The sequence below is a fragment of the Parasteatoda tepidariorum genome, chromosome 10 (assembly GCF_982258835.1).
Source record: "Parasteatoda tepidariorum strain Cologne lab strain chromosome 10, Ptep-v5.0, whole genome shotgun sequence".
Taxonomy (NCBI): Eukaryota; Metazoa; Arthropoda; class Arachnida; order Araneae; family Theridiidae; genus Parasteatoda; species Parasteatoda tepidariorum.
In genome coordinates this window covers 29,002,967-29,018,745 of record NC_141764.1, presented here as the reverse complement: position 1 = coordinate 29,018,745, position 15,779 = coordinate 29,002,967, and the positions used below count along the sequence as shown (strand labels likewise).

General features: G+C 29.0%; 1 long non-coding RNA gene across 1 annotated transcript; it reads left to right on the top strand.

Moving 5' to 3' along the window:
• Positions 1-904: 904 nt before the first annotated feature.
• Positions 905-9,596, top strand: LOC147802469 (uncharacterized). The gene is made up of 2 exons (XR_015429953.1): positions 905-2,858; positions 9,241-9,596. It is a non-coding gene; the product is annotated as an uncharacterized LOC147802469 (long non-coding RNA).
• Positions 9,597-15,779: the final 6,183 nt, after the last annotated feature.

Genomic DNA, 15,779 nt, shown 5'->3' with positions numbered 1-15,779 from the left:
AGAAAGGAGAACAGAATTGGTGCAAATTGTTCACCCATAAAAAACTCTAATTTCAGATTCCTGAAAAAATCACATTCACTGAGAATGGGCAAAATTAACGAGGACCAATACCTCACAACCTTGGTCCTTTCGCAGGATGACCGTAGCCAGTGACGCTTGACTTGAGTGATCTGCTGAGTAACGTGCCTTAATTAAAAGAAATAACCAGAATTTTAAATTGGTACGCAGTAAACCATTTTCTATTAAATTTTATAACTGAAAACCCATTCTTAAAAATTGACATACTATTTAATATCTTAAAGTCGCTGCATGTATTGAAAAGAAAATCAGAGTTAATAATGCAAATATTACAATCATTTCAGATACTTTTCCTTACTATTGGGAACTGATTCACGAGGGGACATTCGGGGCAGCAGGGACCGACTTACAGATTTGGGGGCCCCGGGCACAGATGAATTTGGGGGCCCCAGTTAAAGAGCCGATAAATTTTAGTTAACATTCAAGGTCTTAAACTTAATATTGAAAAAGTATTTTTCAGACCAAAAAAATTGCAAGTAACATGAAACCTTATTTAGAAGTACGTCCCCCAGATATTCAGAATTTAATTTAGTGAAATTGCTAAAAAAAATACAAAAATTTAATAAATATATCTAGAGGTTTTGGCTAGAATGTTAAAAATTATGAAGGAAACAAGATATTTGTACCGAAATCTGATAAAAGTAATTGAAGTCTGATAAAAGTAATCATCAACATTCGAAAATTTCTTTCAAAGGGATCTTCTACACAAGGTTTTGTATTGGCCATGTAATGTAAAAGATCATTTATTGGGAAAGGGGGCCCCTCAAATGTTGGGGGCCCCGGGCACGTGACCCGAATGCCCTCCTGTAAATCAGTCCCTGGGCAGAACACCCATGAAAAAAGGGATCTTTTACATGATCAATGCGAAACTCCAATAGATAAATTTAAGTGATCTTTTAACTAAATTAAATTTTTAATTTTTGTAAGATGTGCTTTTATATAAGATTTCAGAGTGCTTGCAATTTCTATTATCTGAAAAATCATCTTTTGATATTTTAATTACAGACCATGCTTCTTACTTAAAACTTGTAAACTCTTTAAAGGGGCCCTCAAATGGATTTGTGTTCAGGACCCCGTGTATTCTCTCGTGTTTCTTTCGTGTTTAAAAATGAACAATAGAACAACTCATAAATAATTCAAGTATTAAAAATTTTGAATTATTTATGTATCAGAACCTATAGAAGCGTGCTTCAACATTATTAATGTTTCCAATGAAACTATGACGAACAATGAATCTATGGCATTAATCTTTTGGATTATGATTCTTGAAACAGTGTAGAACATAACTGGATGGAAAAAAATCGGTTTTTCAAATAATCATGGAAAAAAATCGTGTATATGCCCCATTAAATAATTTTTACGATATTTTATTTCTTTTGTAATCTATTAAAAAAAATTTTTTTTCTTCCAATTTTTTTGGGCGGGAGGGAAAGGGTCTTGATCCGCCACTGAATGGAATATTTCGTGCCAGAAAACGCAAGAAAATATTTGTGGAAGTAAATTCTGTTCCCGAATGATAGAACTCCAAAACTTTTTCAACTGTGGAATTGTAACTTCTTCTACGACGCCATATAGTTCGAGCTTGGCAGCTTTCTTATCAACTACTTAAGGTATTTATAAATTTGTAATTATTAGTAAACTATGTAAATTTCGAAGGTAATTACATGAAACATTAAAGAAGTATTGAAAGTAATGTTTTTGCTTCAGTTAAAAATCAAGTATCTAATAAATACAGTAAATATTATGAAAATCGTGATCATTTTTGACATTATTGTTCGCAAGTAGTAGTTGACTTTCCTGTTAATTATATTTTGTTAATATAATGCACTATATTTTGTAACAAAAATTATTGTATCTATTATTGTCCATTATATTTGATTACACTAACGAAAATGCTTTTCAAGTGTTTTCAACTAATTTAAACTTCCTGATCTAAAGTATAATCACAAAAAGAAAAAAATATATATACATAAAAAGGGACGAAATAAAATTTTTTCGGCAAGCCTAAACAATTGAGGAAAAAAAGAGAAATTTATGTGTAACAACTTTCCTTTTGTTTAAAAAATAACTGTGACCACTTGTGGGTGGGTGACCACTTGAATCAGTGTGCGTAGGGACCTAGGGTGTGCGGTATTGGTCCTTTATTAAACTGTAAAGTGCTCGACTTCGCGTGCAGTTCGTTGGGCTACCGAAGCAGGGGTGCCATCCCCTCTGCAGAGGATCAAAATTGTAATGACTTGTCTTCGGATCACTTTCAGGGATGTTTCTCAAACCATCGCCAATAGCCCATTGTACAACTTTAGTACAACGTAAATTAACTACAGCAACAGCAATTAAATTATCTTTCAAATGCAATAAAGTTCAAATTTTTTCCTTACACCTGCTATTTTGGAACAGGTATTTTTTTGCATGGGAACAGCTGGAACCTGTTATTTGAAAATGCCTGTTATTTCCCATCACTAGTCTGCTGACCAAGCTTTTCTCCAGAAAGAGATGAAATTACGGTAAAAAAAATGTCTTAAAAAGTCCTTATGCGCGTCTGTCCAAATGTTCCAAGGACATTCTTACTTGTTTGAATCACATGGCATGGAAGACTAATCAGCTTTCTTAGTGCATTTTCTACTCTTAGAGAGCTACAAGCAAGACTTATTTATTATGAGTCGCGACCATCATTTGTTCTTAGCATTTGCGGTTGTTTATGTGTTGAAATGGAATGGAAAAATGAATGAATCTGAAATGGAAAAATGAAAACATGATCAGCAGTATAACGAAGCTAAAAGGTAAATATGTCCCATCATTCGATCATAAGACTTTATAATATCTGTTCCCAAGGATCAAAATTCTTTTTTATTTTCCTTATATTTAATACTTTGATGTGATAGCTACTGTTTAAAATACATCCGAAATTACTGAAATTGAACATGAATTTAAATAACTCCACAAGTTTTATTTTGCTATCTCATTTTATAATAACACAGTATTTAGAGCAGACTGCTTGTGGGTGTGTGTATGACATAAGTAAAAGAAGCATACAAATTAATTCAATATCATATTTTTAAACTTCTCACAAAAATGCAGTAAAAAAAATAATTGTTGCAAGCAAATTAATATTAAGTAAGAACGAAACAAAAATGATATCGAAAGGGGCTGTTCGTTAGATTTCAATATGGGTTACGTTTTTTCTTTGATTAATTATTAATCATTAACAAATATTTGTCTTTTAAAACTTTTCATTCTATAATAAAATTATTTATTCTATAATTGTAATTATCTAAAATCATTGATATAAAGCTTTAGGGTGTTCTATTCATATATTGAATGCTCGTTTTGAGTGAATGTCTGTTTCACATCCACCCTCAACAGCAGAACTGATACTTCAAACCAGTATCCCCCATTCATTGTGACCATACTTTCTTTTCTCAGTGAGGTCAGTACCACATTTCATAAAAGGTACTGAATTGCCACATGCAAACCGATGTCTTTTTTTCCAAATTTCAGAAGGCCTTTTTTTTTCAAACTTCAAATTTTCAAAAAATGTTTTTTTTTTCTTTTCAAAATTGTAGGGAAAAAAAGTGTCTAAAAGAAGTCGTAAACCCATAGAATTGTGTCGGCTGTACAACAAACGTTATAAAATAAAGAACATATCTGGAAATTTTCTACAAAATCAACAATGTCAAGTATCTAAATGTCTTAATTTATTAAATTAAAATTTTATTTTAAATATCCTCAAGGCAGGTGTGTATATTTGGGACTGATGATTATAAGATCTAACACAAAACTGTGTGATCGTGGGTTCTATTCTAGCTGATGACAGTTTTTAAAAATTATTTTTAAATTCTGAACTAATTTAATAATTATTTAAACTAGAAGACTCCGCCCCATGTTCCTTTTTGGGTGATTCCACAGTATTGTGCATGTTGCGGACATGACATTTACAAAGTTTAATTACTCATAATTAAATAAAAAATTGAGCTAGGTAACTGGTATTTGTCTCATAAAATTCAGGAGACATGTCATCTATTAACCCAATGCATATTTAAAAATAAAAATGAATTTAAACAGCTTTAAAAAAAAATTGAAGCGTTGCGGACATGACGCAGAAAAAGACGGTTTTTAGAATGTTTTTCTACATTCACCAAAATCTCTGAATTTTATGAAATAAATTACAACTTTTTTTTAGGTAAGATTTCAATGTATATTTATATAAAAGAAATTACAAGAATTTTGAAGACATAAAATTAATTTAATTGCAAATTACCAAATTAAAAACAATATGTATGTTGCGGACATGACGTTGCAGACATGACAGAAAGTTTCTCATTATAAATAACCTTCTTAGATAATGTCATATATCATTGGAATATTATATATTTCTTTTGTTAAATAAAATATTGAGTAAATCAGGATTGTTAAATAATTTTTCTTTTAATATTTTAAATTTTTGAACTTTATAAAAAAAATTTTTATTATAAAATTAATTATTCTAAATTACTTTAGTTTAGAATTTAGTTAAAAGATGTGTAAAGAATCACATTACAATTTATTCATTATATTATTTATCTTTAAGGCAAGCTCTGAATTGTATGAAAAAAACCGTGCAGAATGATCAGGTGAAGGATCGCATGGCAAAGGGCATAAGTATGAGTCGATTAAAATTGTTTCAAATTGCGGTTTTTCCAAATAATTAAACTTGTTTATAGCTACGGGTTTAAAGTGGTGTTTAAGTGTAATATTTTTCTTGCTTGTAGAAATTATTTCGCCTGGCCACCAATAGTTATCAAACAATACGGCTATCCACTGGCCTTCTTCTAAAACTGTAACTGGTGTTAAAGCTTGTTGTTGTGAAGCTACGGCAAGATTTGCAGGCAGTTTAGTAAATATTTCAGCTAGGTGCAGAATTTGGGGACTAGAGAAAGGAGAATTTAAAGAAAATTCAACTGAATTAAGTGTTATAGGTGAGATGAAGTGCAATAATCTCGTATTTGAGATCGATTTGCAGAGATTATAACGTTCTTTCAACATTGATGCCTCATGATCGACAGTGTCTTTGCTTACATACATAATTTTTTATATTCCCATCTGAAATTTTACAAACCACTTCAAAAAAACGATTTTGTGTCAACGACAACTTCTCTGCCTTGCAATACAGCTCTCCAAACTACATTTTTGATAGTGCCACTTATTCCATCAACGGCACCTTTCCCATGAGCTGTTTCGAAGAATAACCAGTCCACATCAATGTTGAAATCTTCTTTGTGACAAGTCAAATTTGCAAACATTAATCGATTTTTGAATTGACTGGCAGCTCCATCAAACCAATAATGTACTTTTTTTTGTTCCATTAGATGAGATAAATTTTTTTATTAAAAACTTGCACGCTATCTTTATTGTGTGAATGGTCATCAGAGATAATGGCATAGGACTGATGGTTTTAAGAATTATTTCTACCATCCTTGAAATATGTAACACAAGTGTACACTGTGACGTGGTCTGACGACCAGTGTGCAATCTTGATTTCTCGATCGTGTTTCACCGTATAGTTCTCAGTAAAGTCAATATGCATTATGATTTCATTCCTTGAAAGATTTTCTTTTAAATGACGAAATTCAAAATGTTGTTTGTAAACATCATAGATGTGTCTTGCAAATGATTGCAGCTGATATCCTATTTCTTCTTTTGCGCTACCTAAATCAGTAACGATTTCTTTTTTAACTGTAAAACCTTGTTCATTTTGTTGCCACTGATGAAATTTGACGATGTTGTCTGAATTTTTTTCTCATAATTTTTCATCTAAATATTTTTCGACACTGCAATCTTGACAGGACCTGTCTATGCAGTCGATATGTTCATCATCAAAATTAAACACACTTTCTTTTGCAATTGTTTCCGAATTTTTCAGAAGATCAGGACGGAGAGCTCCGATTCCTGAAAAAATCATAGAAATGTTTTCGTGATATATATATACATACAGACTTCTTGGTCTTTCTTTCTAGGTGGAAGAACATACTTAGGACGAAGCTCATGAAATTAAGTTTTCCCAATATTTAAATCAGAATTTTCTTTCAAAAATAACTCATACGCTTCTCGAATGCTCATCACTAAATAACGCTTTTGATGTATTTCTCTTCCTTTAGGTGTCTTTATGGATATCACTTCCTTTTTTCCTGGGCACGTACGGCTGTCATCTCTAACAAAAAATTGTTTTACTTTTATTTCAGTTTCCGCTGGTAATTTATCACTCCTTGTTTTTCGAATATTAGTCAATTCTGTCTTCATCTTTCAATTTTGGTCTTCGCAGTCTGGAACTTTCTGCACTTGTTAATGACATTAGAAATTTTATAGTTTTACCAACTTAGTTTAGAATTCTATAATCTGTTTCAAGTTTCATAAATTTTAATTAATTATATAATAATCAAATAAATCAGCTAGTAAAAATTAAATCCTTTGAAAACTTTAACTTATAAATTTAATAGAAAAATTTAATTTAATAGAAAACATCTGCATATAAACAAGTGCGAAAACTAAATAATTTTGAAAATAATGTTCTATTTTAAACTATGTTCTATTCTAATTAATATTCTATTAACTGTTTTGTTGCCATTATTCCTAACATATTTTAGAGCAAATAAAAATGTTGCCGTAATTCAAATGTTTAAATTTAAAAAATATATATTTTTTAATAAATGTAGAATTTAGACATGTTTTAAACAAACTAATTGGTCAGTGTAATTGGTGATTAAGAAAATAAATGGCAACAAAGCAAATTTTATAAGTTTCATAGTTTGTGATAGGAATTTCAAGCTTAAATGCTAAATAAAAGTAAGCAAAATTGTATTTTGCAACTTGTCATGTCTGCAACGTTGCGGACATGACCAATTTGAAAATTCTTTAAAAAATATTAAATAAAAAAAATTTTAATTTTTTGAAAATCACAATTATGCAACACTGCAAATAGTCGAAAGAAATCCAATTTTTAAGAAAATAAATCTTTTAACTATTTTGTTTTAATAAAACTTTTCAAAAAAATCACTAAAAAGCAAAATTGTTCTATTATAAGTACCCTATATTTAAATACTGAAATTAAAAATAACGTTTTTACAGTCATTCATTATGCAAATCCAATATATCTGTTAAAATACCATGTTTAATTACAAATATTAAATGCTGCAACTGTAATTTTATTTTTTTCCTCTCTGTCATGTCCGCAACTTTTTGACCCAATTTTTTCACATTTTATGCAATTTAAAGAATTTGCATCATTATTTAAAAAAAACTAATTTAATATTCATAAAATACATTTAATGACCTTTAATTTGATATGTGGTTTGTTAAATTTATTGGAAAAAAAATTTTAAGCATACCAGGCTACAAATGGTGTGGAATCACCCTTTTCTCATTAACCCTAGTGGTTGATTCTTATTAATCATTGCAGACGATTTATTTCCATTCGAATTTTTTTCTACAAAAATTCCATTTACATTTTGAAGAGGACTAAATTTAGGCAAATCAATAAAATTGGCACCTCCCGCACAGTTATTACTCATTGAAGGTGGACTCATGGGATAGAGCATTCTCGTTCAAATGAGGTGCATCGAGTTTGAATCCCAGTGATGACTGGTCTATATGAATTATGCATCCAGCTTACACTGTCCATAATGCTGATGTGAACTGTCTGCAGTGGTAAATAGATCATGGGTTAGAGTCCCCTTGCTGTCAGACTAACCGTGGGAGGCTTTCATGTTTTACCTCTCCATGTAACTCAAATGCGGAGTAGTTCCATCAAAACGACCTCTACATAGGCAAAAATTTCATCCAATACTTGTTCCTGGAGTTCTCTTGACTTCTTGAAACAATTGGGTTCAATTACAAGGCTAAGGAGTTGAACATTAGTAGTCGTAAATTTGAAATTGGATGGGCTGTTTAATGACGGTTATGAAATAGACCACAATGGCCACAATGTCTTGGTTGGTAGAACTATGAACTCGTGTTCGTGAGAAAGGAAATTCGAATTCAGCAGGCTGAATAATACCTATGTATAAAATGGGAGCTGGTACACGTTGAATCTGTTTGGGTCACAAACTCCACCAAGTTATCATAACAATTCAATACCTCTGGGTACTGATCCAGGAGTTCCCTTGTCTTCTGGATTAGTGTTAAAATTACGAGGCTACGTAAACTCAAAATTGAGTCAGTTTTTCAAAGATGAAGGTAAAAAAAAAAAAGCTAATAATTAATAAAATTGTATTTTCTTGTATTCTTTCTAACTCCTTGCATATTTTTTACATACCTTCATAATTTCATGTTTTTAAGTCTTAAAGATTTTGAGCCGCAAAGCAAAATGTAACATAAAGAAAAAAAAATTGAGAAAAAAGTTGGCAATAGAACATTTAAAATTGCAAATAACATATACATAGATTCAAAATTTCTGATTAAAAAAAAAATTCAAGCGTTTCAAGCATTTTTTGGAGCAGAAGAATTAGTTAGGACAATTAGGCATAAATGACACATATAAAATAGTTAAAAACAATAATCTTGAAGATGCATTTCCAAACAATGACATTTCTTTTCTAATTTTTTTTGTCACTCTTAGTAACTAATTGTTGAAGCAAACGTTCATTCTCCAGACTTCAATTAATAAAAAATGTGTTATTAAGAAAGAGTATGACTCAAGAAAAATTGAGTCATTTTTCAATTATGAATAAGATGTCTATTATGAAAAGATGGATTGAATAAGATGTCTTACAGGAAATTTATTTTGATGATGTGATAGAAGACATAGCCTCTCAAAAAGCACAGAAAGTATTGTAACCCTAAATTTTCTCTAAATTTACTCATAAAGGGTCCCCAAATAATGACAGGCCCGGGGCCCCTGTAAACATACAAACGGCTCTTCTCCTTTTTTGGGGGAAGGGGGGCTTCTTGTGTTGCGCTTACAAGATTTTTTTTTTTTTTTTTTTTGTTCAGGTATCGAATACTGGAGTTAAGCCAATGGATTTTATTGTAAAGGATATTACAATTTTTTTAAAAAATTTTCAAATTGAATAATTTGAGTTTCAAATAATTCAATGAAAATTGAATTATTTGAAAGTGATTCAATGTTTAATAGTTTTAAATTTGGTTGTTTTCATTGTGAAGTTTAAGTTTCTTTTCTTATAATTTCAGCCATAGATCTTCATCTTCCAGAAAATCTATAAAGAAACTGTTTTCAAATGCAGAATCTCAGAGCTGATTTGATTTTTAGACAGGCTGATGGTTACTGTGCAAATGGAAATTCAAATTCATCCCTGTTCTGTGTGCCACACCATTAATAACTATTGCTAAAATTTTCATAAAGACTTTTATAAAATGATTTATGGATGCTTGGAAACTAATTTATTTAATAACAATTATGTATTTTTAACTTGTGTTTCAACAAAAGGTTATCAACGTTCATTTTAAACAATGAAGGTAATGTGCAATTGGATGAAATTTATTTTAAAGTGTGTTTTGTATTTAAATAAAATTTTTATGCTGTGAAATAGTTATGTTTATTAGAGATTTTTTGTTTTAATTACTGTAGTGAATTTTTTTTTAATAGTTGGTGCTTAAGTGTCATGAGAACAGTTGAATATATTTAAAATTTGGTTATTTTTACTCTTTCGATATGATATCAGAAGTAATTTTCCTTTAACGCTGATTTTAAAGTATATCTCAAACTCGTGAGAATTTTTCTTATCAACATTGTGTTTATTTTAATTTTGGAAATTTTCACATGATTATTCATTTGAAATCTGAGACAAAAAGTTTATGCTTTTTTAATATTTATCATGTTTAAAATAATATAATTGTAAAATAATTATAATCGTAAAAAGTTCTTCGACTTAGTTAAATAACATTTGCATTATGATAAAAATTCCTAATCAATTTAGAAAAGAACTTTCATCTGAAATGTCCTGTATTTTCTTTGTAAAAAAAGGTGTGGTTGCATCTTCTTCTTTTAAATAGTCCCATTCAAGATGTTTACCTATAATGTCATGTTTGTTCTTACTGTGAATGAATAATCTCTATTCAGCGAAATACAAACAATGGGATGGATGGATTGATTTTAAACAAGTATTTTGTGTTAGCAAGGGTTTTCAAAAAGCAACTAATGGTAGTCAAATTTTGATAATTAATACAAAAGGCAACTTATAGTAAGAACATATATTTTTTCATCTCATTCTTGTATGCAATGAAATGTTTGTGCACACTTAATTCTCATAAAATACAATATTTACTACTTTTTTTTTTGGTTTTCAGATTTAAATGATTCCTAAATTTTAAGTAAATAAAAGTGCACATTAAATTTAACTAATTATTGAATTGTTAAAAATTTATGATTTGCCAATGTAAAATTATATTTACATACGAAAAATTATCAGCAAAATTTTTTAATTAAAGTTCATAAAGAATTATTTTGTTTCACTCCCAGAAAATAATTCTATAGGTGCCTTTGGTTTTTTGTTTCAAGTGCTTTGTAAATAAAATTTCAGATTCTAAAAGGATAATGTATGTAAGTATTTTGCAATTTAATTTCAGTGAAAGAAGAAGTGAAAAACATTATGCAAATAAGTACTTTGAATATTTTTAAATTTTCTTTATTGTATCAATTTTTAAGTAAAATAACAATTTAAAAATTCGAGATACAATTTTATTTTAATATTTTGGTAAATGAATGACTTAGATATATTTAAAAGACAAAAAAAATTGAGGTACATTTTCCACTAAATTCAAATGTAGATTTAACTTTGCAATTATATAGTGTGGTTTTCTTAATTTCTGGAAAACATTAATCATTTTTAAAACACCATTTAAATGAAAGTGATAAATGCAGAATCATTTTGTTAAATTATTGAAAAAAAGCTCTAAAATTGTGAATTTTTATTTTAATAAAGAGAAATCTTTATTTAATAAAGATTAATAAATTTTTATTTACATAAATATTATGAAATAAAAATTTTCGAAATTTTAAAGGCAATATCTTACGAAATTTAAGTGCAATATTAGAAGATTATTGAGAGGGCAAGTGCTCCCTCCTAACATAATAACGATGACACCATAATGGCTATTCAAGCCAACTGAAAAAAATTATAATGCACACAAATTAAACTGTATAACTACAAATTAAAAATGTAAACTAAGATTAAAATCATTGATAGCTTACTGGTTAAAAATCAAAGGATTATTAGACATAAGTAATTTATAAATCTTTATTAGGAATTCATAATTTGTCACAATATAAGTTTAGAGTTCAAAACAAGGTGGAATTCTTTTAACGCTATGAAACTGAGTTTAACAAAATAAAGACTGTTACAAAAACTAAAAATTATCTTTGGAAATTATTCTGCAATGTTGATAAGAAATGACTGTAATTAATTAAAAAAAATAATTTGTAATTAAATAACTACAAGCTAAAATTATAAACTTACTTTAAAATCGTTAAGTTCTTTTAAAATTATATTAAAATAAGTTATAATTAACAAACATAATAATTTTAATAAAACTATTTATATAAAAGTGATAAATTTATAATTATTATTTTAAATTTTGATAAATTGTCTGATGTTATTAATTTTTAATTAATAAGGAATAACTTAGTGAAGTTTAAAATAGTCTGCAATTAAAAAAATTATACTGAAGAGCACGTATTTTGCGATTAAATAACTACAAACTAAAATTATAAACTTACTTTAAAATCGTTAAGTTATATTAAAATGTTGATATTATGTTAAAATAAGTTATAATTAAAAAACATAATAATTTTTATAAAACTATTTATGTAAAAGTGATAAATATAAAATTATTCTATTAAATTTTGATAAATTGTCTGATGTTATTATTTTTTAATTAACCAGGAATAACTTTGTGAAGTTTTAAAACAACTTTTAAAATATTCTGCAATTAAAAAAAATATACTGAGGGGCACGTATTTTACAATTAAATAACTACAAACTAAAATTATAAGCTTACTTTAAAATCGTTAGATTAAATTAAAATGTTGTTATTATCTTCTCCTAATAAGCTGCATTATAATCCACATCGGGAAGCTTGTTATCTCTAATCTTCCAGAATACTAATTGATGCCATTGCATTTAGAAAACTATTTTTTGATTATTCCGAAGGTTTCAAGCGAATGCAGTACGGACTAGCTCATTTCATTAAAGAACTGTTTGGCGATAAGCATCTTGAAGAAAAAAGATAAACATTGCCATGTGGAATCCACCGCGAAGAGCCTTCCTTTTTGCATGGGTTGGAGTTAAAATTTGGCAAGTAAGGGGCGATAAGGGATACTCCTGTAGCAACCCCCTCACATCGACTTATTTTGCTCCTCTGGTCACCCTCCCCTTATTTCTCTCACTTGCTGGTCACCCCTCCACCCAACTTTGAGTTTGACAGCTGAAGATTGATGAAGAATCACCCCTCTTGGGATGACTTTGCGTAGACAGCAAAATTAATACATCAGAATAATCTAAAATATAAACAATCAACGCCCCCTCCCCAGCGGGAATCGATAAAATTATCAAACGTTGACAGGCTGCGACGATAAAAATGTTTTATTATTGCTCCTCGAGTCACAAGACCCATGAACAAGTATATGACCTGCCGTCTCGATAGTTCGAGAGTCCACTACAATTGCGGACATATTGATTAAAGACACAAATGAAGCCTGATAATTATTTTAAAAATAATATAGTGAAAATCACGCCAAAATCGAAAAGTTTATTTTATAAGTCATGACATAATATTACGTTAAACATTTAAATATGCGCATAGTAAACAATATTATGATATTTACATAATATAAATTCTGAATAAACTCTCAACGTAAAATCACACTTTCATATGAAAGTAATTTTGAACATTTAGCTTTGAGCCACAATTTCAAATACGTGGAAACTCAGTATTTTTTCTGCAATGTGAAAACAGGTATGGAAAAACTAAAAATATGGACATTTATATCATATTTCTGGCTCTAAGGGAGTATAAAAAAGCTCAATACTTTTAACCGAAGTGCCTTGGCCATCATTTTGGCAAAATAAGTGATGAAATATAGTAAATGTGGTAATATTTGGTAATTGTGTAATTATACGTTATAGCATGGCATAAAAACAATTTATTCAGTTAAATTCACTTTTCGGCTTTGCATTTTTTACAAAATGTGTGGTACTAAGAGCTATAATTTTGAAAATCAGAATTTTTGGTAAACCGTTACCACATGAACGAAGAGAAATACCAAATGGATGATTTAAATATCGAATATTTTGGTTTTATTAACCGAAATTATGTTGTTTTTTTCAAACAGAAATGTTGTAAATTCAGTACGGTAAATTTAAAAAAAAATTTTTTTTCTTCGTGTGTTCAACAAAATGGTATTTTTGCCTTATGATTCGGTAAATGAATAATGATAATACTAAAACCTTTCTGAAACATTTACTACAGCTTCTGACAAAGGGGTTAAATGTGTTGCAATATTAGAATCAATGATAGAAAATTGATATTTTTTAACTCATCAAAAATTCGAGCACAGATTTTTTAAAATAACGTTGTTGCTTTTTTTAAAAATAGAAATGATATTATTCAGTACGGTAAATTTAATAGGGTTTTTTTTCTCCGTGTGCTTAACAGAATGGTATTTTTGTCTAATGATTCGGTAATTGAATAATAACTAAACTAAACTAAACTCAGCGGCATGACAGCCCATAGAGGGCCAAGGCCTACTGTGTCCATCTCAGTTTTCATGACCATTCGGCTCTGGGGTGCAGGAGCAGATGATCCGGTTAGGTGGTCAGCCGAACGCGAAACCCCAGTGTTTAGTTCCCAAGCATGCTTGGTACCCATTTATCGACCCACAGAAGGAATGAAAGGCTGAGTCAGCCTTGCCCAGCCCGAGGATCGAACGAGGGACCTGTGGCACGACAGCGCGAAGCTCTACCGCTCAGCCACCGGACGTAAATGATTAATAATAATACTAAAACTTATCTGAAACATTTACTACAGCTTCTGTCAAAGGGGTTACATTTGATGCAATATTAAAATCAATGATAATTAATTGAGTTTTTTTGATCCTCAAGAATTTGAACACAGTTTTTTTTAACAATCATACACTAATAAAAAGTATTGATTTTTGCGAATTTTTTATTTCAAATTCACTGCGCCCTGTTTCATAAAAACTGTACGTATATTTTATTTTTAACAATTTCAAACTTTTGAAAATTTTCTCACGTCTAGACGATTTCCCATCCTTTTATCTCGTCCAAAATTTCCTTTGATATGTTGAACGGATTCCATGTACGCCCTAGTTTTGCCAAAATACCATCGGTAAAGCCGAATAGTTATTGCAATGATAAATTTCACTGATACTATTACTTAAAGCTGAAACAAGCGGATTTCCGTCGAAGATGAATCACTAAGGCTATTTATTAACAATCATCTATCATTGTATTTTGAAACAGACTTCTAAAACATAAAATATTGTAATTTAGTATTGTTTTAAGGTTAAAATATTGAAATGAATAAGCTGCTGTCGTAAAGTTTCCTTTGGAGATTTGCTTCAATTAAATTTAAATAGTTGGGAATATTTTTCCGAATTTGATATTCCAGTAGAATGGGGGAAAATATTTAACATTGAATTGATGGTTTTTAAGTAAATGCGTTATAATAAGCAAGCCGTTTATGAATCAAAACATTCCGAATTCGTTTCTGAAAAAAATAATTATTAAATTCATTTCCAGAATAAAAAAATTGTTTTGGGTAGATTTAATGCAAAATTAAGTCTTGGTATCTGGGTTTGAAAACAAAGCTTATTTGTTTATACAGCATAACTTTCTTTAGTAGTTTCTAAGCTTTTAAAATTAATTCTGGATAGATTATATTTAAAATAAATTTTTATTTTCAGGTTTCGAAATCAACCTATATGTATAAAGCATATATATCCCTGATTTATTTTTTTTCAATCTGCGGAACATGTATTATGTATATGTACATCAGGAATATTGCTTACAGGTCATTCTTAATTTCTAATACGAATTTGTGACTTAGGAAAAATTATAACGATAACAGATTTAAATTCCTATCTAATATCTTAATTTTTTACCTAAACAGGTTGTGGAACTTGCGATGCAGATTTGTTCATCAGTAAAAAGCATGCTTGTTATTTATAATTTCCAATAATAATTATAAATTTGGTAATTTAACATTTATAAAATATGACTTAGATTCTACACCATTTTATTAGTTTACCATTGAGTTTTCAGAAAAAATAATTCTTTAGTTATTTAGCAAAGTACAGATACTGGTAAATTTTGAATAAAAACGGAAAATATTTTTTAGTTGTATTTGTTGTATTTAAGTTGTATGAAAGAGAGGCAAATTATTTTAGGAAAATTTTGCTACAGATTTAAGCTGTTAGGAAAGCATTAAAAAGTACTATTTAGGAGAAAATTGCAAACATTATTATGAATATTAAATGAATAAATTATTTTTTTGACAAGTTTTATATCCTAAACTTTGATTTGCTTGTAGGAAGAAAACTGTTTTATTGTAAGAATTCATTTTCATAAAATTAAATTTATAAAATTAAAAAATATTTGTATATAAAATTCAATAAGTGCTCAAGAACGTTAAATATGATGAGGATTAAAATTAAAAATAATAAAATTGTGCTTCAGTTATAACTATTAATA